Source organism: Cavia porcellus, unplaced genomic scaffold (assembly GCF_034190915.1).
Source record: "Cavia porcellus strain 051 isolate PalLab524CR breed Dunkin Hartley unplaced genomic scaffold, mCavPor4.1 scaffold_2, whole genome shotgun sequence".
Lineage (NCBI taxonomy): Eukaryota > Metazoa > Chordata > Mammalia > Rodentia > Caviidae > Cavia > Cavia porcellus.
The window spans coordinates 59,593,076-59,616,666 of NW_026947485.1; positions in this window are offsets into that span (position 1 = coordinate 59,593,076).

A 23,591-nucleotide genomic window follows, 5' to 3' on the forward strand; every position below is an offset into this window, starting at 1 on the left:
CAGTATTGTTTAGGGTTCCATTCAGGACTAGATCTAAAGAACAAACAGATTACTCAAAGTTGAATAGTAGCTATCACTATTCTGACACAGAAGGTGTGTCACTCACTGGCCACCTTCCCAGGGCTCTTGCCTCCTGCTATTTGCCTGGGTCCCTCTTGACACCCTTTGAGGCACTCTCTTCCATCTTTTTACTCTGTTCCAAGTTCTGGCATTTTTTTTCCATCTGCTTTTTCACATCTTAGCTCTCTGAAAACTCCTAATTTCTTTGAGTTTTATACATGGAGCATTTCAACTTTGAGAGTGTCCGATGAGATATACTCCTTCGGGAATTCGGAGAAGAAATGGGAGTCTTTTGAACAGCATTTAACTTAGGCAATCAAGCTATGCTGTACTGATTTGCATGACAATGAAAACATCAAAGCACTCCATTAAGATTAATGATGATAATGCTGCTTATTGGGTTTATCACCTAACAAAACATCTCACCTTTCAGGAGTACATTAAATAAGTGTATGTAAGTGGTTCCCTATATTGGCTTTTACAGCAAAGACAATTAGTGCTCCCAGATATCGCAGGTGTTGTGCATTACTCAGTCTTATTGGTAGCTAAGTTGGAAACCATATGATTTGTTCTGGGGTAATGAACTATGAGCAGAAGTGATGATATGTTTCTTCTGGACTGAAGCAATAGCTTCTCTATCTTTTGGCTTAAATCAAGAGTGATCAAAGATAATTAGGACTCAATTGCCTTCTTCTTTCCTTTTCTTCCTTTTCAGTAAAGATAAAGTGTTCCAGGTGGCATAGTTATAAACTATAGGAAGATATGACTCACGCTAGACTATGGCTGAAAATTAAACTTTTATTAGGATAAACTATTGATAGTTTTATTGAAATTTAGTTGCATATCTGTGCTACTTGAGCCAATATTTTTGGATACAAACTCAATCTAAAATCCTTAAAACAATAATGTGTGTATATATCATTAAGGACATTTAAATATGTTTCCATATTCTACATAAATTTCACCTTGAAAATTTTTTTAATTGCTTATACATTTGATGGTCCCATGGGTGTTAATGTAAATTCAATTGAAAGTATTCTAAAATGTTTCCATTGCTAGTCTCAAAGATGGCAGGAGCATTACATATTAAACTTCAGCCGGTATTCTGTAGTCCTCTCATTTACTTCAAGTTCTATACCTTCAAACATAGCTGGAATGTCTTACTCAAACAATTTCAAATCTCTTTAGATCCTCCCAAAACAATTGTGTAAAATTATGCTTTGAGATTTGTTTTCTTAAAAGTTTCTCAAGATAAATTTAAAATTCACTTTCTGCTACAACAGAAGCAGAATTAATTTAGAAGCTTTCTATATTTAGCCTGTGTAAAGTTCTTAATGACAATTTTCTGTCATCCCACAGATACATATATCAGGCCCAACTCTGAGTGTTCGAGAACCTCTCTCCTAGGTGCTGTCTCATGCAATGCATATTCCAACTGAAATGGCAGCCTCCACAACTGACATGTAGTGTTACTAGTTTTCTAGGACCCTACCACGGAATACAAACTGAATGGCTTTTTCTCTTCAATTTGGAGGCTCACAATCTGAGCTAAATTGTCGGTAGAGTTGTTGTTCCTCTAAAGACACTAGGGGGTATACTTCAGTTTTGTTTCTCAGCCACTAGTAGGTCCATGGCTAGTAGAAGCATGTTTTGAGTCTTCAGGAAGCATTATCCTTGCATGGGTGTCTAACTTCAATATTTTCTTCTTGTATTAGGATACTCAGTCATGTTGAATTATTATAACTTAACTAATTAGATCTGCAACACTAATACTTCCAAATAAATTTACATTCTGGTGATCTAGGACTTCAACATATGAATTTCAGAATATATAATCCAATCCATAACAATTGTCAGTGTAATCATATAATTATAGTTGTTAACCACTGAGGCCTTGGAGTTAGATTTGTTTGTGTTAGAATCCCATTTTGGGCCACTTGAACCTGCATTTCTTCATTTCTCAAATGGGGTCATTGACTTTGCAGGGTTGTTGTGATACGTAACATCTAGGTAACATGATACTAGAGTAGGTTTCCTATCTCACTGTTGACCATGATCTCCAAGACTTAAAACAAAATGCAAAGTACCTCCACATTCTACAGTGAGTTGACAGACTACTCATGCTCAAAGAATGTGAAGTTATTTGGCTTGGAATATGCAATCACCATTTTTAGTGATAAAAGAATCTAGGGTGATGAGATCAGGGAATTTTTTTCAGAAAAAGTTGATCTTTCTGCTACCTATGGGGAGGAGAGAAGAGTGTGTTCCCCCACTTCAGGGCAGATGACAGGAATTTTACAGAGAGCTTGAGGGAAGTAGGAAGGATGTTTGACTCAAGCCCAAGAAGATCAAGGCAGCTACCTTAGTCCAGTAGTTGCTTGCCTAGGTGCTGCAAAGAGTGCAAATGTTTTCACAAAATAGCAGAAGAGTTAAGAGGAGGCCTTTCCGCGTGTCCTGAGTGCTGGTATAAAGCTAGTTTCTAAGCTGAGCTTCAGAATTAACTCCCAGAGCTATCATTTCATCCATGGTTATAAGAGTTAAATCAAGAATGTGCCATCAAAATTTTTGACTCTGAACAACAATACCAGAGTTGCAATTTGAGAATGATAAGTTACTGTCATTCAGTTACTAACTATAATACTTGCAAAACTGGATGCCGAAAATTGAAATCCTATTGAGGAAAAACCTAGTACAATTATGATACTACTTGTCTCCAACAACAAACATCACAGCAGGCAGTTAGCTCTGGTCTCAGCCCTGCCTCTCAAGTTTATTTAACTTTGAAACAGAATGCTAGCTATGAAGATACCAGAAAAATCCAATTTTGATATTTCAGTCACTGCAATATGGGAAGATACCACAAGCATTGTTTGGAATGGTTAAATAATTTCCTGCATATGAAAGCACATATTATGTCAGTAATCCCCCCGTCTAAATGACAAAATGTTGGATTAAGCTGGGATTTTAAAAAATTAACTTTATTAAGCTATAGTTTGCATACAATAAAAGGTACCTATTTTAAGTGTACATGTGTATATGACTTTTGGCAGATAATGTAAATGTCATCACAAACATAATGAAGATATAAAACCATTAGATATGGTGGTGCACTCAAGTAATCCCGGTTACTTGGGAAACTTATGTAGAAGGATTACTTAAACCCAGGAGTTTAAGACTACCCTGTGTTACACAATAAGATCATGTCTTCCTCCCCTGAAAAAAAACAGAAAAGCAAAGAAAAAGAATATAAAAATTTCCACCATTTCAGAAATGTCCTTTGTAATCAATCCCTTTGTCCTCTCACCTCAAGAAACCACTGATCTGCTCTCTGTCACTATAGACTAGTTTTCCCTCTTCTAGGGAAGCATGCAGCAACACACAGCTGTTTTTAATAGCATAGTTTTTTTTTTTTTTCCTCTCCAAGAACGCTGCATGGCATAGTGGAACAAGTAGGCTCTTTGAAGTCAGATGAACATGGAGCTGAATATTAAATTTCCTACTTAACAACTTTGACCTGGTGCAAATTGTATGTTCTGAGTTTAGATGTTTTTTTATCCATACAATAATAAATTAAGACAAAAACAAAAATGTCTGCAAAGGCTAGACTGAAAGTGTGAAAGAACACAATTGGAGGCCCAGAGTGGTAACTATCATCTTTCTTCTTGATGATGGCTTATCATTTTCTGTTTAATACTAGTTTTCCAGTCAAGTTCATCTAAACTACAGTGCTCCTGAGGATAATTTTACTGCTAGCTTTCACTTGTTACTGTCATGACAGTGATGGGAAACTAGTCTCAAGTATGGAATTGTTTAGATTCACTTCTGGATCTTGCTACTTGTTGAGCAAACTCAGACAAATCTGGAATTGTCTTCTGCCTCATTTGTTTATCCCATAAAAGAGAATGATGATAAAACCCAGGATGACTGTGGGAATTAGGTGAAAACACGTATTACCTTAGCTAATGCTTAGTAAAGATTAGCTATCATGGATATTGTCATTATTTCGTATTGATATTTTCCTCTGACCTCAGAGTGGATTCTGTCTCTATAGCTTCCATGGAGCTCCTTCCCCCACTGGTGGAATGCTCTCTTTTATGGTCAACTGCATTTCCCCACTTTCACCCCCAGGGACTTAAAACTCCCACAAAATGTATGTGTACTCTTTCATTTGGCATTGATCTTACACTTCGTGTTATTACTGAACCACAGAATGTGTGAGAATGAAGAAGAGTGGTTCATTCAGACTCTTCATTTACAGCTGGAATAGCAGATGTCCACTAAAATTACTTTTCCCAGGCCACAACTTTAGAACATAGACTGAATTACGGTCTCTGTATGTAATAATTAGTTCAGTGGCTTATTGTGTGATTTCTTAAAGTATACTCAGTTGATTTTTACAGTCAAATACGAAATTCTTTGCATGCCATAGTGCCTATTCTCCTACTGTTATACAATACTCAAAATATATGCACAACCTTACCAAGAAAATCACTTGAAAATAAATTTGGCATATTACATGATATGAGATAGATTACTAGGTGGCAGGATATTCTGTTCACATTTTACATGATGCATACGTATATAGTCCTGCTGGTGTCTTAGTGTTAGTTCTTATTGTGACTTGTCACACGTATCCAGCTATGTAACTACAAAGTATTTTTCATCACCACATTAGTCTTTTTTAAAATTTTATTTAAGGAAAAAAAACAGAAAAAGGGTACAAGTAATACAGAATTTCAAAAAAAATACAGAGTAGGAAATCACTAGTTAATAGATTACATACTGTCATCTTAAAAATAGTTGTTCAAGTTACAAAATAAAGCATATAAAGTGGACATTCAAAGAGTTATGTTCAATGATCCAACAAAAACTTAGCAATATGGTTATCTATTTTATATGCTTAAATATACATGCAGTTATATCCTTTAGAGTACTTTCTTTTCTTCTCTTTTTTACTATGAAAATTACACATTTTGGGTTTTATTATTCCCACAGTCCTTACTACTTTTTTTTGAAGAGAATAAAACCAAATGTGACATAACAAAACAGAATTAGTCAAATCAAAAGGATGGACATAGTACATAATATAAAAACAGAATATAAGATGATCAATAATGTTTACCATAATGCCTCTTGCTATCTTAAAAAGAATTGCCTATATCATCAGTTATAATAAAATTGAACAAAACAGTACAGAACAAAACCAATAAAACCAAAACATTGGAGACATTACAGGACATCAAAAGAAGATAATAGTCAAACCAGAATGGGCATCATAGTGAATGTCATTGTCTTCAAAGTTGTTGCCTTTACTCTCAAACTTGGTACTATCAAGCAAAAGAGAATAGAGTAAAATCAGTCAAAAAAAGATGGTGAGAGCAATACAGGGTTGCAAATCACGTTAATAGGAAATCAAAGTGGGTTACTAGAATATATCCTGCTATTTTTAATTTTTTCCCTTAATTAAAAAGATAAAAAATAAATAATAAAAATGAGATTGAGATAAAAGAGGACATAACAACAAAACAGCACAGATCAGAACATAACAATTAGGCAACATAGTGTTTCACCACAGGATATCCCGACATAAAAGTAGTTACCATAGTCTCTCTTTCCTTGAAATATTTGAGTGTAACTTCGTATACTGTAGCATCAATCATATCAAGATAATGTAAAACCATTCAAGAGAATGACAGTATTACAGAGTATTTAGAACTAACAGAAAATGAACAATGGTTTCTGTATTATCTCCTTGTTTATAAAATTTTTTGTTTAAAATTATCACATATAATAAAATCCAATAAGATACAACATGTTAAGAACATTGGAGACAGAAGAAAAAAGCTTGATGGGACTTCAAAACAAGATGATATTAAATCAGCACTAGCTATTACGATGTCTTTTTTTCTCCAAAATAGCTGTTCATACCATCTCAGACAATAAAATCAAACAGCCTAAAATAAAACCATTACAATTAATGAATGAAAAAATTATAAGGCTTCAAAGCAATATAATAGGGAATCATGATAACCACATATTTTTATGTATTATTATCATTTCTTACACTAGGGAAACTTTTCAGTATTTATACATGTGGGTTTGATTTAATTCACTTATCAGTATGGTCTCAAGCTGTGCCCATTTATTTATAAATATCTCAATGTGATCATTCGTTAGAGCTGAGTAGTACTCCATTGTATAAAAATACCACAACTTTCTTTATCCAGTCCTCAGTAGATGGACACTTAGGTTGTTTCCAAGATCTGGCTATTACAAATTGTGCTGCTATAAACATGGGTGCACATATATCACATATGTATGATGCTTTCAATTCTTCTGGGAATATGCCTAGAAGTGGAATAGCTGGAACAAATGGGACTTCCAATCCCAGCTTTTTGAGAAATCTCCAGACTGACTTCCACAGTGGTTGCTCCAGTCTACACTCCCACCAACAGTGCAGGAGAGTTCCTTTTTCCCCAGAGCCACTGCAGCATTTGTTGTTGTTGGTTTTCTTGATCCTGGCCATTCTTTCAGGAGTGAGATGGAATCTCAGTGTGGTTTTAATTTGCATTTCTCTAATGAGTGATGATGATGAACGTTTTTTTATGTATCTATTTGCCATTTGTATTTCTTCATCTGAGAAGCATGTATTAATCTGAGATGCCCATTTTTGGATTGGATCTTTGAATTTTGGGGGTCTGAGTTTTTTAAATTCTTTATATGTTTTAGACAGAAGTCCTTTGTCTGAGGGACAGTTCACTAAGATTTTTTTTCCCAGTTTGTGGGTTTCTTTTCACTATGCTGGAGATTTCTTTTGACATGCAGAAACTTTTTAATAAGATGTGATCCCAGTTATTGATTCTGGGAAGTATTTCTCATGCGGTTTGAGTCTTGTTCAAGAATTCTCTACCTACCCCTATGTTTCAAGGTTTTACTCAATTTTTCTTCCAATAGATTTAGTGTTTCTGTTTTAATATTCAGATCTTTGATCCATTTAGATTTTAATTTAGTACATGGTGATAAGCATGGGTCTAGTTTTAGTTTTCAGCATATGGAGAGCCAGTTTATCCAACACCATTTATTAAAGAGACTGTCCTTCTTCCATTGAACATGCTTGGCCCTTTTATCAAATGTAAGGTAGTTGAGTGTGTTTGTAGTGGTTGAATCTTCTAATGTATTCCATTGATCTTCAGCTCTGTTTTGATTCCAGTACCATGTTGATTTTACTACAGTTGCTTTGTAGTATAACTTCAAGTCAGGAATTGTGATGCCACCTGCCTTGCCTTCGCTGCTTAGAACTGTCTTTGCTATTCTAGGTCTCTTCTTACTCCAGATGAATTTTAGGAGTGATTTATCTAGATGAATGAGGTATGTTGATGGTATTTTATTGGGATTGCATTGTATCTGTACAATAGTTTTGGGAGGAAGGCAATTTTAACAATATTTATTCTTATTATCCGTGAGCAAGGGATGTCTTTCCACTTTCTGAGATCCTCCTCAATTTCTTTTTTCAGTGTATTATAATTTTCCTTGTCTTTCACTTCTTTCATGAGAGTAATTCCTAAATATTTCAGTTTTTTGGTTGCTAATGTGAAGGGTGTGGCTTCTCTTATTTCTCTCTCTCTGTGATCCTGTTGTTAGTGTATAGGAATGCTATTGATTTTTATGTATTGATTTTGTATCCAGCTACCTTGCTGAATTTATTTATTATGTCTAAGAGTCTTTCAATTGAGTTTTGGGGATCATCTATGTAGAGTATCATGTCATCTGCAAATAATGATAATTTAACTTATTCTTTTCCTATCTTTACCCCTTTTATTTCTCTCTCTTGTCTAATTGCTCTGGTTAGCATATCCAGTACTATATTAAATAGGAGCAGTGATAAGGGACATCCTTTTCTTGTGCCTGATTTTAAAGTAAAGGCTTTCAATTTTTGGCCATTTAGTATGATACTGGATGTTGGTTTGTCATAGATGGCCTTTATTATATTGAGGTAAAGAGCATCTATTTGAATTTTCTGTAAGGTTCTTATCATAAATGAATGTTGGACCTTGTCAAAAGCTTTTTCTGCATCTATAGAAATGATCATGTGATTCTTACTTTTGGTTTTATTAATATGGTGAATTACATTTATTGATTTATGTATGATGAACCATCCCTGCATAGCTGGGATGAATCCCACTTGGTCATGGTGCATAAGCTTCTTGATGATTTGGTGCATTCTATTTGCCAATATTTTTTTGAGGATTTTTGCATCTTATGTTCACTAGGGAGATTGGCCTGTGCTTCTCTTTTTTAGTTGGGTCTTTCTCCGGTTTTGGTACTAGGGTAATATTTCCTTCTAGGAATGTTTTAGGAAGGATTGCTTCCCTTTCAATTTCATTGAACAGTTTAAGGAGTGTCGACATTAAGTCTTCTTTGTATTTATTGTAGAATTCTGCATTGAATCCATCACGGCCTGTTCTCTTCTGTGTAGGTAAGGACTTAATTACATTTTCAATTTCAGTAATAGAAATTGGGTTATCCAGCAGTTTTACATCTTCTCCACCTAGTGTTGGTAATTCATATGTTTCTAGGAATCTGTCTTATTTCTTCTGTGTTATCAAACCTATGAGAGTAGAGGTTTTCGAAATAGGTGTTGATGATCTTCTGTATTTTTACGATTCTGTAGTGATTTTGCCTTTTTTATTCCTTATTGCATGAATTTGAGCTTTTTCTTCCTTTTTAAAATAAGGTTGGCTAGGGGATTATCAATTTTATTTATTCTTTCAAAGAACCAACTCTGATTCATTGATTCTTTGGATTGTTTTCTTTGTCTCTATTGCATTAATTTCTGCTCTGATTTTATAATTTCCTCTTTTCTTTTGGCTTTGGGCTTGACTTGCTCTTCTTTTTCTAGATGTTTGAGGTGCAACATCAGGTAATTTATTTGTATTGATTCTGTTTTCCTGATATGGGAAGTCAGTGCAATAAATTTTCCTCTGAGGAGAGCTTTCATTGCATCCCATAGATCCCGATAAGTTGTATTTGTATTTTTGTTTGCTTTAGGTATTGTTTAATTTCCTCTTTAATTTCTCCTGTGTCCTCCTCATTACTCAAGAGTGTGTTATTCAGTTTCTATCTGTTTGTGGGATTTTTGCTGTATCTTTTATCATTAATTTCTAATTTCATGGCACTATGATCTGATAGCATGCAAGGGATAATTTCTATTCTTTTGCATTTATTTAAATATGCTCTGTGAGCTAACATATGGTCTATTTTAGAGAATGACCCATGTATTGCTGAGAAGAATATGTATTCTGATGTTGTTGGGTGGAACACTCTGTATATGCCTATCAAGTCCATTTGTTCACAGTCCATTCTTCCCCTGGATGTGATTCAGTTCTGCTATTTCTTTGCTGATTTTCTGTTTGGTTGATCTGTCCTTTGGTGTCAATGGTGTGTTAAGGTCTCCTGTTATAATTATGTTAATGCTAATTTGGTTTTTAATTTCTGTTAATACTTGTTTTATGTAACTGAGTGCTCTGGAATTTGGTGCATATATATTTAAGATAGTAATCTCTTTCTCTTGACGTTTTCCCCTACCCAGTATGTAATGACCTTTATCTCTTCTGATCATTATTGGTTTGAAGTTCACATTGTCTGCAAACAGAATAGCTATAGCTACCCCAACTTTTTGGGGGTGGTTCCTGTTGCATGATATATTGTTTTCCATCCTTTGGCTTTCAGTCTGTGAGTATCCTTTTTGGTTGGATGAGTTTCTTGTAGACAGGATATGGTTGGATTTTGTTTGTTGATCCATTCTGCCAGTCTGTTTCTTTTAATTGGTGCATTGAGTCCATTTACATTAATGTTATAATTGTTATATGTTGGCTTATTGTTGACATGTTATCTTTCTGCTGTTGCATCTTTATCTTTCTGTTCTGTTTAATTATCTGCTTTGCTTAGTGTTTTTTTTTTCTTAAGTGTATCTAAACTGTCTTTCAGTATTCTTTGCAGGGTTGGCTTGGTGATCATGAAGTCCTTCAGCTGTTCTTTGTCATGGAAGTATCTTATTTGTCCATCCATTTTGAAGGACAGTTTTTCAGGGTACATCAGTCTAGGTTGAAAATCATTTTCCTTTAGGATCTGAAATACTTCATTCCATGTTCTTCTTGACTTCATTTTTTGTGTAGAGAAGTCTGCTGTGAGTCTGAGAGGCTTTCTTTTATAGGTGATCTGTCTTTTCTCTCTGACAGCTTTTAGTGTTCTATTCTTATGTTGGATTTTTGAGATGGTGATTATTACATACCTGGTTATGGCTATTTAGAGTTCTATATGCTTCACTAATCCTAATGTCCAGTTTCCATTTTCATGTTTGGGAAATTTTCAGCTATGACTTCCATGAATAGCCTTTTGATATCATTTGTGCTGTCCCCTTCTTTTTCATTTATCCCTATTAATCTTATGTTGTTTTTCTTTGCATCATCTTGCAGCTGTTGAATTATTTCCTGATTCCTTGTTTTTTTTTTTTTTGAATGATCTTTGCTTTCCTTTTCACTAGCTACAATCTTGTCTTTGAGGTCTGAAGTTCTATCTTCACTTTCATTGAGTCGTTTTGAGAACTTTAAATGGAATTTTTGATTTCCTGTACATCTCTTTGAATCTGCTTCATGCATTTTGTTTGTTTTTTAAACTGTTCATCCATGGATTCTTTCTTTTTGTTTTGTTTCTCTTATTTTTAACTGTGTCTTCTTTAGATGTGTTCAGCATCTCTTTCATTACTTTTATCATTTCTTCTTTTACCTGGGAGATTATTTCTAGTTTTAATTCCATTAAAACTTCCTGGAGTTGCTTCTTTATTTCAGTTGCTATTATTACAGGTATTTCAGATGTATGGCATATATTTTGTTCTATGTACATGGCTCCTAGGGTTTCTTGGGATGGGCTGGATGTTTGAGATTGCATTTTGGTCTTTTGTTTTGTCATTTTCCTATATTTCTGTGTTTCAAGTGTTTTTCTAAAGCTTCCCCTGGATGTGTTGGAAATTGGCTTCTATGCTGTAGGCTCCTGGTACTGAATGGAGGTTGCTGAGCATGATCCAGTCAGGCCCTCAGGCCCTCCTGTGCTACCTTCAGTGTTCCAGGTAGCTTGGCAGGCACCTACCCTCTGTGGATGATGGGCTAAAGCTCTCCCCAGGCAAAGACCAATGCCCTGAAACTCACTTCACATGTTCTCCACTCCTGGAATTGAAGAAGGCGGTGGGGGTAATCTACTCAGGCTGCAAAACCTCCCAAGGTGAGTCTAGTGTGGCTGGGCTCTGGGTAGCGACTTGAGCTCTGGGAGCAATGATCTTAACACAATGTCCTTGGCTTGGGATGGCACGTGGACTCACCCCAGCCGCCAGCTGAGTTTCCTAGTTCCTAGTTTCAGAGATCATCACTGGGCATGTCCTGGGCAGGCCTGAAACCTGCCAGGCCTAGTGGGGCTATTCTCTGTGCGGGTCCTTGAGCTCTGGGAGCCATGATCTTAACACAGTCTCCCAGACTCTAAATGGGGAACAGAGTCACCCCAGCTGCCAGCTGAGTTTCCGGGTTCCCAGTTCTGGAGAAGGTCACTGGACGTGTCCTGGGCAGGCCTAAAGCATGCCAGGGGAGCGCATCCTAGTGTGGCTGGGCTCTGGGTGGGCACTTGAGCTCTGGGAGCAATGATCTTATCTCAGTCTCCTGGGCTCTGGATAGGGAGCTGACTCACCCCAGTAGCAAGTTGAATTTCCCAGTTCAAAGTTCTGGAGAAGGAGGCTGGGTGTGTCCTGGGCAGTCCTGAAACCTGCCAGGAGAGCATATCCTAGTTTGGCTGGCCTCTGGGTGGGTCCTTGAGCTCTAGGAGCAAGTATCTTATCCCAGTCTCACCACATTAGTCTTTGTGTAAATAAATTATAAAGCAATTTAAGTGACATCTTTAGTCCAACAACAGACCTTATACTACATCCACGTATGGAAGAAACAATTGGGTAACAAGTAAAATGACACTAACCCAGTGTTGTATTTGTTTGTCAGAGTTTCCCAGCATCTGTATGGCTTCAGAACTAAAATGTCATCTCTCATAGTTATGTTTATATCCATGTGCCATTTTCCACATAGCAGGTATGAATAAGGAAGTTCAGAATGAATATCCTGGGAAGGATAAAGAAAAGAGAGTGTGAGAAATTTAGGGCAATCTCCTTTTATGGAAGCTGAAGTGCACTCTTCCAATTTCTAAAGTTGTCTATGTTGAAGGTTCTCAAGGCTACCTTCTCTATGTCTGATGATTCAATGAAAAGATTCACAGAGCTTAGGATAAGTTTGGACTTATGGCTAAGATGTATTACTATGAAAAATTACAAATCCAAATCAGAAAAGAGAAGAGGTCCATGGGATAAATTCAGGAGGAAAGCAGGTACATGTTTCTGAGTGTTCTTTCAATAGTGGTTTAATTCCTTAAACATGCAAAGATAGCTCACTAAAAACTCACTGCCCAAGGTTTTTAACCAAATAAGAATCTTTACCTGCCATATACCAAAGTTCCAGACTCCCAGAAGGAAACAAGTGCTCAGCATAAACCAAGTTATCGGCCTGGCATTCTAGTCATGGTGAGCCACACCCATTACTGAGGCAAATTCTTACGTCTATGTTTTTGTTACTTTCTCAATGCTTAGACAAATACCTGATGCTCAAAGTTAGAGGAGGAAATGTTTATTTAGTTCACAATTTGAGGTTTCAGTCCATAATCCACTGACTCCAAGGCAGGGTGGCACATGGTAGAGGTGCAAAAGTTCATGGTGGCAGAAGAGCAAAAGCAATGTGTGTGTGTGTGTGTGTGTGTGTGTGTGTGTGTGTGTGAGAGAGAGAGAGAGAGACAGAGACAGAGACAGAGACAGATAGAGATTGTGCAACTGTCCCTTATGTTGAATGTATGCTATCCACCTTAGAGCAAGTGTAACACTCATGCCCTAAACTGCAGCATGGGGGCATGAATCAATCAAAAACTCTAGATTCAGCCACCTACAAAAAGTCTGCCCCCTCCCCATGATGGCATGAGGTTTTGGAAGTCATCTAGATATAAAGCACAGCACTGTGAAAGGAACTTTCTCCCATTCAGGTTTCTCTATGCCAGCTGAACCCTGACCTTGCAAGCAGGCCTCTCTAAGGATACAAGCGTAGGTCTGCCATACTAATCATTTTCTAACATCAAGTTTTGTCATTTCAGCATGGTGGACAGAAATGACAACTATCCTAATCTCATTTGCAAATTAATCTGTGTCTTAGATAGGTTGGTTAGCTTGTTGAAAGTCTTATTTAGTTGATTGGAATAGTTCAGCTTGGACTATATGAGATACAATGAAAAATACAGTGAAGGTTTAAACTTATTACACATTTCCATTAACCTCCTTCAACATAGTCTCAATATGGAATTGAGATGCACTTATTCCATTGTTCCTGTCTCTTTCTGAAACAGTCCTGACAGTCCCAATTTGTGAGTGTCTTAATTGCACCTTTGTGGCTGCCTTTATGTTCTGAATCAATTCAAAACATTTAGCATTCAGGGTCATTTTGATTTTAAGGAAAACCAGAAGTTGCAAGATTCCAGATCTGCTGAATAAGGTGGAGGATGACATATCATAATATTTTTATGAGTCTGCCTTTCTGTTGGATGTACTCAGTAGCAGCTTTCACCATGTTTTTTATTATGCTCCACAAAAATACACATGAAGGAGGATTCCAGGACTGCTTCAAAAAGTGGCAAAAATGATGGGATAAGTGTATCTGAAGTGAAGGGCAGGATTTTGGGTTGGTTATGGTAATGTGTCTAGAAAATGAGTGTACCATGAGACCATAATATTAAGAGAAATAAACCTGACACACAATCCTTAAATATTTCATGAGAAACACAAATTACAAATAAAGAGCAAAATGAAAGATAGACAATAGAAAGTAGAGTGAAAAATCTTTCTCATATGGGAAGGGGACCAAGTATGGAGGGAAAGGGTGGGAAAGGGGATGAAAAAAAATGAATTAGGATGTGTTATGTCCATGTAACAACTCCACACAAGGAATGTGGACATTATATATTTCAAACATGTACTAATCAAAAAAATTTAGGGGGGCTAGGAATTTAGCTCAGTGGCATAAGCACCTGCTTGGCAAGTGTGAGGATGTGAGTTTGATTCCCAGTACCAAAAAAAAAAAAAAAAGCATTCGTCTTAGAGGTTGCACTTTTGGACAGTGACTGGGTCATGGAGGTTCTATAGCTAAATGTGGGCTGGAGGTGAGGTCTGCTCAGAAGAAGTGGATTAATGGAGGCATGTATCTCCCTTCTCAGCTCCTCTTTTCTCTCTCTGTTTCCTGGCTGCCCTCTCATGAGCAGCTTCCTTTCACCGAAGCCCCTACCATCATACTCTTTGAAGCTGTCCAATCATGCATGAACTGAGACCCCTGAAACTGCAAATCAAAGTAAACTTCCCCTCCTTTAAAAGTTGTGGTTGTTGAGTATTGTGTTTCATTGACAAAGAGACTAAAATGTGACTGTTGATTTTTTGTTCCTGCTCTACTTTGTGTTTGTTGTAGTTGCCATTTTGCCAGGACACCTCCTTCTTACAGTGTTAGTACCTGGGCTAAAATGCCTGGACTAGTGCTGTCTATATAGATTCACCAGATGAATGTCTTTGGCTTCCTTACAGCATGGCGGTCTCAGACACTTGGCTATTTGATGGCCAACTTCTCCCAGAGCACGCATTCTAAGAGACCCAGAAGAAGTCCTGGAATAACATTTTTATCATATTCTACTGAGCAAGTCACTAAAAACTAAATTCATAACAAGAGAAATTAGCCTCTGTAATAAGAGTAACAAAGAATTTGCAATTATTTTTAATATGTTACAATAAATAATATTTTCTGAACTGTATCTTTTTTACTACAGTTATCTACTTTTTGTGTTTTGGTTTTTACTGAACCGATTGAATGTTCCTTAAGGGAAGATCTCAGGCTACTCCAGTTTCTAATTTCCTGTCATATTTAGGACTATAGCATACCTTAAGTTATTATTTGTTGAATGACTAATGTGATTAAATTTTACTTCATACCAACCTCTTTAAATATACTATTTAATACTTTCAGAGCCTTGTGAGGTAAGCATTATTATTGTCCTCATTTTTATATGAGGAAAGAGAAGCATGGAGTGATTAAATAATTTGTCTAGGATATATAACTTGTACCAAGATCTGAACCCAGACTGATGCCTAACAAGATATTAAATCATGAGACTCTTAAAAAGATACTAAATCGTCATACATCATAACTGCTTCTACCATGAGCTGGGCTTTACATAAAGAAGAATTTCCAGAGCAATCCAAATTATGGTGCTGAGCTGTGCAAAAGGCCAGAAATGTTTTAAGGGTGTGAAACCCTTTAATAATTTTCTTTCCTTATCTTGTGAGGAAAAATGGGGAAGGATGCATGAAGAGAAGAACAAAGAACATTAATAGTCCTGAAAAGCATTCTAACTGGGAAAGTTAAATAATGCCATCTAAAACACTCTGTAGTCACAAAGCATTTGTGACCTTGAAAAGCTACTGTTTTCACAATATTGTGAACACAAGGAAGTAACTGAGAAATGAAAAGAAGTGTTGCATCATGCTACATGGGCTCTGGCTTTTATTTGCTTCTGAACAATTGATCACTTTCATTTTTAAAATCATAGGTGCCTGATTTTATATATATATATGTATATATATATATATATATATATATATATATATACATATATATATATATATATATCAGGAGTTCATTAAAAAGTAGCTAAGAATAGGAACTGTTTTCTTTAAAATAGTAAAGGTGAGTAATGCAAAGTCAGTAGTGTAAGGTTGCCCATTCCCTTGGTTAGACATGATTGAAGGGGAGTACAGAGTATCTGAAAGTTCAGGGAAGAGGGGGCAGGAGAGAATTCTAATTTATAGAAGAGGACAATAGTGGAGAGGGAATAAGTTAAATCATGACAGCTATCCACAGGAAGTCTGCCCTGGAAATAGGCATACAGGACTCTCAGGACAGATTCTGCTATAAGTAATGGAAGATGATAAAATGTGATACACATTGGAAATTTAATTCTAACTCCCATGAAAATAAATCAGTCTGGAGATTAATGACAACTCCATGGCTTTGAGAATCACCTTGCTGTCCTGTTGCTCTGCACTGTGGACTGATCCAAGCCTATTTGGTCCTACGTGATCCTCAAAATCATTTTGGCAAAGAGCAACAGATTCAGGGTGAAAATACTCATTGTCTACCCAAACTTCCTACAGGCTACATGGAAAGTGAAACCCAGAAACAGTTCTGCCATAAAAGATAAACATTCATACCAAGATATTTATTTATCAATGTCTTAGTCACTTGCCTGTCACTGAGATGCAATACCTGTCATTCACAATTTAAAAGAGGAAAGGTTTATTTTTGGCACATGGTTTTTAGAGGTTTCAGTCCAAAGTCAGCTGACTCCAAGGCAGGAAGAGTGTGGCAGAAGGGTCTGGAAGATGAAACCTGATCACGTGATGGCGGCCGTAAAGCAGGATGAGAAAGGAGAAGCCAGGCAGGGAAATGCAGCCTTCCAGGCCACACTGCCAGTGACCCCTCTCTTCAGACCTGATCTCACCTGGTAATAACAAATCAGCTAGCAATGTAGTTGTTTGCATGATTCACTGCATCTGTGTGAGTATCAGAGTTTTGGGGGTCATTTTTGATCTAAATCATAACAAAAGCAAGCCATAAGAATAGTTGATGTGATTTATTCTTTCACTTAAATGAAACCTCATCTCTGACTCCTCTACTTTTCAGGTTTTCAGTTATAAAAATTTCAACAAAGACATGCATTAGAACATTCTAGAAGCAGGAATCTGTTATTTATGTAGTCAGCATCAGGTAGAGAAAAAAAAAATGCCTAAAACGAAAGGTAGCATCCCCCATCATTTGGAGATTAAGTGAAAGGTACCATTTTTACATATACCTACAGTTTTCACTGAATTTTTTTCTTTATTCATGCAGGAGGGAAGAAAGTGGTGTTTCTACAATATTTTAGCCAACTTGCATTTTAAATATAGTCAGTCGAAGTTCCATTTGGCATTATTATGTTAGTACACTGTCAATTTTATTCATCAATAACAGCCTATTTCTGAAATTCACAGAGAATTTTAGCAGAGCCCAGTTTTGATCCAAATATGAATGATAGGAATATAGTAGTACCTTCTGAAATACTTTTTTTTTTTTACTGGAGTAATGATTGCTAACCCTGGAGTGTGAATTTTCAGGTGAAATTTTAGCTGACTATACCTGTAAAAACATAATGAGGACAAATAAAATATCTTAATTTAATTTAGTTTAATTGTCATCTTCAAAATCTGTCTTGTATATACACTTCTGCTATGATTCAATAGGTTGGAACTTGGTAATATAGACGTAGTTAGCTTTAATGTGGCTAGCACATGTAACCTTTATTGGTGGAAGTTGTATGCCTATGAATGGTAGGTACTACTACGAAGGCGAAAAAGATGAGAAGACACTTTGTCTGGATGGTTTTACTACTGAGAAGAGATGACACTCACCATAGTTGGTAATACTTTCTCTGAATTTTAATAAAGAAGCGCTACTCCACCCTTAGACTGGGACACTTTCCAGCTATGAGAAATAGTCTCATATCTTCCCAGAAATTGTTCAGAATTGTGGTAATAGATTAATGGTAGGTAGATACATAACAGTAAATATTCTTCCATCAATTTTTTTCATGTTCTAGGTTATGTTAGGTTCTTCCCACTAAATGCTTATCCATGGATGGGAAATTTCAGTGTATGTCAGGAGCCAGTTGAATGCTGGTTTTGCATTTTAACAAGACTGTCAGATGATTCCCATATATAGTAAAGTTTTGGAACCAGTGTTGTAGTATTCCTTCCCCTCTTCCCTCAAAATATAACCACCTAAACATTCCACAATTGTTCCCCCAACAGCAGGCTAACTACAGTACAGAAGTAAATCTGTGAGAGTTCATGAACAAATGGTATATAGAATTTCATATATACAAAAATCAAGTAATATGCTTTGGAGTCTATTGGGAAAAAATAACCAGAAGAATATACTAAAAGTGAATCTAGTTGGGTAGTAGAATGCTGGAAAATTTCTTTGTTCCACTTCACCATACTTTTCAAACTTTTCCTTTTCAGATTTGAACTATTTCAAAGTGTAAAAAATTCTCCTAACTACATATTTGTCTTAGCTTTAGAAATCAATTAAGTAGCTGAATAAAAAAGAAATCTCTACTGATCTGGAAAAGAACAGTGATGGCACAGGATCATTATAATCCACCCAAGAAAAGCTTCTGCCATTGCCAAAGTAAACTGCTTATTCATGGGAGATGGACTGTGCTTGTTTTTGCAATATTACCCTTAATTGCTTACTTTTGCAACTCAAAAAAATGTAATATCATTTCCAAATTTTGCTTTAAAAGTATTTTCTTATTGAAATGCCACAAAAGTTTAATAATATTTTCTTCTGATAATTGAAATGATTTAATTCAGCTACATTTGTTGGACAGCTGAAGGTTACTCAGTTCTGAATCTGTTTTGTCCACTTTAGAGGGAATGTATGAAGGAGTTGGGAGTGACAGCAGTTGCCTTTGGAAAACAGTTTTAATTTATTTTATAATTCATTTTCAAAATTAAACTTTAAATGTATTGAAATTATTTTGTCATGATTATACATTTTTATAATTCTATACATTTTTTCAAAGCCCATGGCATACCTAATTCAACTGATACATAAATAAACACTTTGCTGCAAAGGTCAAGCTGAAAATAACGGGCCTCATTTCACAAAAGCAAATGTGGAAAAACATTGAAAGCATTGGGTCTTTCTCTTACTGCTTTTACGAAAAGATGCATAAGGATCATGAAGACAGCAGAGAGAGAACAAGGTTTCCCTAATCAGTTGCTGGCAACAATTCTTATAGGAGAATTTCCAACAGAAATTGCCTGCCTGATATTGACCCTTAAAGACAAATTTCTGGATAATAAATTTTTATTCTAGTAGTAGGAGTTGATTAAATTCACTAAAAGCAACCTACGATCAGTGAGGAATATTCTATCTGAAAATTTTTAAAACATAATTTGTAATTCTTTAACATTTTATTTTGCGTACTAATTGGTGATTGGAAAATATGTTAATTGTGTACATATATTTGTTAATAATGAATCCTATCTCTTTTGAAAAACAAAACTGGGAACCCAAATAATCAAGTTGATTTTTTTATGTTGCAAAAACTACAAATCTCCTCAAATTATCTTAGAGAGACTTATTTCAATGTTATGGATATCATTGAATTCCATGCATTTGAACCTCAAACAAACTAGAAAGCAGTTCAGAGCCAAGATATATTTCTTCAGGCTGGGGATTTAGCTCAGTGGCATAATTGCCTGCCTTGCAAGAGTGTGGTCATGAGTTTGATCCCTGGTACCAGTAAAAAAGAAAAAAAAGATATATTTCTCACTTAAACTCACCTTCTTTTTCCATGTCTACCATTTCATATTTCTGAAGATCAATTTCATTTACTTACTTATCAGTTTGCAGATAGCTTCCTCAGCCACTAAGCTGGCATGACTTCCCTATTCCAATTCTCACCTCTGACTAGCAACAATCTCTACATATGACAGTTTGAATTAATGATGCAGTGAATCCATCACTATTAGAGTGGTGTGGATCTGTGCTGTAGTGAAGCCACACTAGTCAATGGTTTTTCCATCAATCAGTACATTAGCTGCCTGATTGGGGCAGATATCTTGCCCTTTCAGCATAGCTGGGGAAAGGGGAAGTGGCTTGTGATGTGTTTGGCTGCCTGTTCTTCTGGGCATGTCTTTCCTTCAGATGAATAAAATAAATCAATAACACCACTGAAGTCGACCCTGAAGAATTGAAATGTATAAAGTGACGCTGTAGAAGACAATGTACTTAAAATAATTATATAACTTAAGTGGCCAAATGAATAGTATGAAAATAAATAAATTCTGAATGGTAAGAATTAAATATGATCTTCACTGACTTGAGAAGTCTTATTATAATGTGTAGTATTTGAAAGCTGATGATATTCACATTGTCATATATTTCAAAAGATATTTATGGAAAAAGGTTGTGTTCCTTCACTAAGTAATTATATAGTAAAATTAATATTATCACCAGGAAATTCAGCTGGCAGCTGGGGTGAGTTAGCTCCGTATCTAGGGCCCAGGAGACTGAGATAAGATCACTGCTCCCAGAGATCAAGGGCCCACCCAGAGCCCAGCCACACTAGGCTGCACTCACCTGGCAGGTTTTAGGCCTGCTCAAGACACACCGAGTGACCTTCTCCAGAACCCGGAACAAGGAAATTCCCCTGGCTGCTGGGGTGAGTCTATCCAGAGCCCAGGAGACTGAGATAAGATCATTGCTCCTGAAAGAGTTTTGGCCCAGACAGGACACTGTAGCTGGTAAAACCTTAGGTGGAACCAAGGAGCTCCATCTCCCCCACCCCTAGGAATTTACCTCTGGTGCCAAACAAAGACCAATGGGCTACCTGTGCATCACTAATGCCCTGTAGGTCCCACCCCAAACCTAGGCTACTTATATGCCCCCACTCCATGTGTTCCATGGAGAGATCACCAACCCCGGGGGGAGATGCCACGCCCCAGGGGATTGAGGGTGTTTCTCCCACATTCTCTAAATAAAGGTCATTTGTATTTCATACTTCTTATCTTTTCAGCTGCTGGTCCCTCACAGTTCTATCATATGGTTCCCCGACCAGGAATGGCAGACAAGAGATTCCTGGGGCTCTCCCAGTTTGAGTCCCCTGCCATTCAGGACCAGGACCAGACTACATCCTGCATTAATTCCTCACTTCTACACTCAGGAGCTGTAAACTTGTCACTGCTGGTTCGCAACCAACACCGACCCAATTTACCACAGGTGAGCAGCCCCCGGAGATTGCTGCTGGGCCAGGCCCCAGGCAGGTTTTCTCCCCCTTTCCATGGGTTCCAGTGACACTCTCACGTCCTTAGCTAGCCCAAGGCAGAATTTTTCTGGGCCAACCTGTGTCCACACTGGGAGACTCTCACATCCTTTGGGTTTGGATAGCCCAAGGCAGAGTTTTCCTGGGCCAGCCTGTGTCCATACTGAAAGATTCTCACGTCCTTCAGAGCTTTATAAGTTCTCACCGGCAGAGCTGTTACTAAAACTCACGAGAAATCCACTCATATATACTGGTGACAGCCAATTATTACAAACTTTGGAACCATATAATACCGATCTGTCTAAAATAAGTAAAATGTGATGACTTACACTTAGTAGACCATGATCCATTGCCTCATCTGGCTATAACTCTGTAGGCCAGACCCCACACCAGATTTTATCTTGGGGACCACTTCCTGTCCCCCCCCCAAAAAAATACGTATCTATGGCTTATCACACTGATGACAAGTTTACAAAACTCTCTATCTTTAAGTCCTTGTTTTGAGAATATGTGTCCTTTCCTGCCAGCATCCCTTTGTCTCCCATTCCCTGCCGAGAAGGGAGAAATGCACCCAAACAGTGTTGAGAGATACGCACGGGCTGTTTTAAGCTTTCATGGGCTGCTTTAAGCTTTCAGGCTGAGCCCCAACTCTGCACGGTATCTCAGCTCTCATGCTGCAGTCCAGGTCTGCACGGGGCCGGCTCTAACACCATGCCCAAATTCACGCCACGTCCCAACTCCACCTCCTAGCTCTGCCCCCCCATGCGCTGCACGCCCGCCACCACCCCTGCCACCATCACCGCCCTGTGCATGTTTCTGGGGGCAGTCCCAGCCTGCCCTGTGCACTACCTCCTGGTGCTCGCCCTGCCTTCACTCTGTGTGCACCACCCCCACCCTGGGCGTGCCCGATCAGCCTCAGAGTTCCATCCTGCCTTAGGCACTGTGCATCTCCCAAACAAGCACATCTCCCAAACACAAGTGTCACTTTAAACACAAACACAGATAAACAGCACCTTGACAGCTGGTCTCAGAGATGCTATTTTTTACATTCTCAAACCATTTAATCAAGGTTAAATAAGCTAGCAATAGACAAGACTTTGGCTGTTAAACAGGAAAGTGGCTACCTGGTAATTTTACCAGCCTTGTTTATCAATTAAAGTCTTCAGTAATCTCCTAAATGTTTAACAACTAAAATTAAGAGGTATTTATAAATTCCTTTTGCTGTAAATCACCAATAGTGTTCTATGTTAAGCTTACTGCCTATATTATACTGTATTGTCACCGATCTCCTGTTTAATAAAGATTAAAAAATAATTATAAATTCCTTTTGCTGGGAACCACTAGCACTTTTCCAAAACAAGGGTTATATGATACATGCAAAACAATAAGACCAACACTGCAGCAGAAGCAAACTTAAACCTTTCCCAGCCTGTCTGCCTACCCTGGCTCAGTCCTCCACCTCGCCATAATTAACTATATTCAACTGATATTAAATAACACAATAGCTGATTTCTCTCCTAAAGAAAAAGGTAAAAATTAATTAAACAGGCCATCCTCCAAAAATCAGATGGCATTAGACATAAAGAGATACTTATATATGACATAAATAGATACCCTGTTGATTATATTTGACTCCTGCATACTTACTTAATTCTACAGATACCTTTTACTGTAGTCCAAATCCCAAACAAAAAGGCAAAACTTGACCTTCAAACCTCATAAAAACCTTAATATGGTTTTTCATGTTTTCAACAACAGAGATAACAGTGACACTTGGAGTTCTGAGACAGGTAAACCGACACAAGGTGGAGCTACCTGGGCACTCCCATGGACCATGCCTCAAATGCAGCAAAAGACATTGGGCAAGAGAGTACCCCATCCTGGCGTTCTTTGAGACCTTACCCCAGGGCTACTGGACTGTCCTAGCCACCAGAGAGTGGGTAAGCCATCCTGTGGGTAGCCCTCACAGGAAATGTCAACACTGCCAGATTCATCATTGACAGATCTGCTTAAACTTGCTACTAAAGACTGATGGGGCTCACGGCCAACAACAGCCCCCTTTATGGGTGTTCGTCTAAGAGTCCAAGTCCCACTAAAAGTCTCAGGTAAGACATTCTCTATATTTGTGGACATAGAGGCCATATATACAGAGTTCTTCCTGAGTTTTCAGGCCTCTATAGTAAGTCCCCAATCTCTATGAGACATTGAGGGTCAAACTATGCCATTTACAAACAGGGCCTCTTTCATGCAGATCCCAGACTGCTTCTTCCCAATCCACCCAGTGGTGTCAAATCTTCCCTCCACAACTCATTCTACAGTCCTAAATCTTAAAAATGCTTTTTATTCCCTTGTGTTTATACAGGCTGACCCAGACACTGAGGTCTCAACAGCTTACACCTGTTATCACTAAACCACCCTCTTCCTTTCTGATTCACCAATTTCTCAGACAATCTTGGTCAAGACTGACAGATACATTTTGTCTTCTCACTTTG